Source organism: Mustela nigripes, chromosome 1 (genome assembly GCF_022355385.1).
Source record: "Mustela nigripes isolate SB6536 chromosome 1, MUSNIG.SB6536, whole genome shotgun sequence".
Taxonomy (NCBI): Eukaryota; Metazoa; Chordata; class Mammalia; order Carnivora; family Mustelidae; genus Mustela; species Mustela nigripes.
The window spans coordinates 2,576,376-2,578,511 of NC_081557.1; the positions used below are offsets into that span (position 1 = coordinate 2,576,376).

Sequence of the window (2,136 nt, forward strand, 5' to 3'; positions counted from 1 at the left end):
CCGAAACCTCCGGAGCTGGTGTAACTAGCAATGAATTAGTGGAGGCGTGAGAAGTTATGAGCCAATGGCGCCTACCAGGTTGGGAGGAGTAACTCCACGACCACGCCGGGAGCTGGGACCAGGGTTCCTGACAACCTTCCCGCTCTGGGTTTTGGCAAACCTGGCGATCCCCAAGCCCTAGATAATAACAGGGCTCCTGGGCGTCCCCGGAGGCCGCCTTCGCCTCCCGGATTCATCTGAGCGGTGGGCTTGTACTCCCCTACCCCCCACCCAGAATCCTTCCCTGGCTGGGAGGGCGGTGGGCCCCGGTGGAAGGTGGCCGGGGAGGCAGATGGCGGCGTCGCCCAGGCACAAAGTTTTCCTGGGCTCTGCAAACGCGCTGCCGCGCCGTCGGCCTCGGGATTTCTGAATCCTTTAACATAAAACACGCCGGGGCGGGAGGCGGCGGCGTTCGGGATAATCGCGCCGCGCGGACCGGGCTGTACAAAATTAAAGGACTTTCTGGTCCCCGGGCTTGCTCGGGGAAGGGGGGCGGCGAGGCACGCAGCCCGGGGCGGGGCGGCGCGCGGAGGCGGCCCCGGGCGCCCGCCGTCTCCCGGGGTTGCCACAACAGACCCCGCGCGCCGCGCCCGAGTCGTCGCCGGGGCCCGAGCGGCCGGGGCAGGTGCGGAGGCGCGGGGTCCCCGGCGCGGGAGGGGTCCGGGGCGGGCCGCGCACGCGGGTCCTGGGCCGCGCGCGCCCTTTGGCGGCGAGACGGTCCCTCCCCCACGCTCTCTGGCCCCAGCCGCCCGCGCCGGGCCGAGGGGAGGGACCGCCCAGCAGCCCCGTGAGGAGCCCCCCGCCCCGGCCGCAGCGCGGGGCGGAGCCGCGGCGCCCCCCACCCCACCCCCGACACCTGAGCGGCCGCGGCTCCGGCTGCTCCCGCGCTCCGGCCGGCTTGGGCGCGGCGCCGCTCGAGTCCCCGCGGCGGAGCCAGGTGCGCGCGGACGTCGGCCCTCCCCGGGGGCTCCCACCCCGCCCGACTCCCGAGCGGCCGCCCGGGCAAGGTAAGGCGGCGGCGGGGGGCACGGGGAGCCGCGGGCGCGGGGCGGGGGTGGCCCGAACGACAGTGGGTGGCCCCCGGGCGCCCGACCCTGTCCACCCGCTGCCTTTTGGGTGCGTCTGGATTACAGGAGCACCAACGACTGGGTAAGCGCAGTACTGAACCCGTCGGAGCCCGGGTGGGGGTGCAGGATGGGGGGTTGGGAAGAGGGTTCCGCGCGTCCCGTGGGGGTCGCTTCTCTGTGAGGACACCTCCCCGGCTTCCTTTGCAGTAGGGGCCGGTTTAAACGGCTCTGGAAGAGGCGTGGGCGCAGAGCGCAGGAGCGCCGTTTTTGTCCTCCTGGCGCAGGAGCCCCCTCACCCCTAGCGCGTCCCGCGCCTGCCGCTGGGGCACCGCGGACCTACCTCCACCGCTTGCCCGGGGTCTGGTTGCCCTCGGTCGCCACCCGCCGGCCTGGGGACTTGGGTCTGCAGGCTTGAGAAGGAGCAGGCTCGGGGCCGCCAGGGGGCGCGCGGGGGGCGGGGACCCAAGACGCGGTCGCAGGGTCCCCAGAGACCCTGCAGCGGTCACCCAGCCTCGAGCCAGCTCACAGAGCCCCCATGCAGGTGCGCGCGGCTGGAGCAGCGGGCTCCGGGAGGCCGGAGCCGGCGCACTCGGCGCAGGCCTGGGGTGCCGCGGGTCGTGCCCCCGGATCCCGGGGGTCGCGCAGTGCCGGCGCCTGATGCCGGGCCTCTGGCCGCTGCGCGCCCCGGCCGGCGTTGGGTGGGTCGGGGGGCCGGGCTAGTGCAGGTGAGGGGCCCTGGCGGCCCGCCGCCGCCACCCGTGAATTATGCAGGAGGCTGGCACCGGCGCGCTCGAGTTGCTCAAGTTTCCCTGGCAACTTTCGCCCGGGCGTCCCTCCTCCCCGCGGCCGGCAGCTCCGCCCGCACAGCCCGCGGCCCGGGCGCCCCCGCAGGGCTGGCGGGGAGCGAGGCGCGCCTGGAGACACCGACCGCTCACTCGCCACCGGAGCTGGGGCTGCTGGACTGCGCAAGCAGGTGCGACCCCCGGGGAGGACCTCGCCCGGGATCGGAGGGTGCGGGGATCGGGGTGGC

The 2,136-nt window shown here is 74.5% G+C and overlaps 1 protein-coding gene across 4 annotated transcripts in view; it reads left to right on the plus strand.

Annotated features, from left to right (window-relative positions):
• Positions 1 to 931: 931 nt before the first annotated feature.
• SHANK2 (SH3 and multiple ankyrin repeat domains 2) overlaps positions 932 to 2,136 on the plus strand; it is a 453,945-nt gene continuing 452,740 nt past the window's right edge. For 2 of the 4 annotated variants that reach the window (XM_059399020.1, XM_059399024.1), the window contains exon 1: positions 932 to 1,046. The gene's annotated coding sequence lies outside the window, so the exon portion shown is untranslated. Of the gene's footprint in view, positions 1,047 to 1,080; positions 1,189 to 1,993; positions 2,080 to 2,136 lie in introns of those variants that run through there. The other 2 variants (XM_059399027.1, XM_059399007.1) reach the window with 2 other exon arrangements.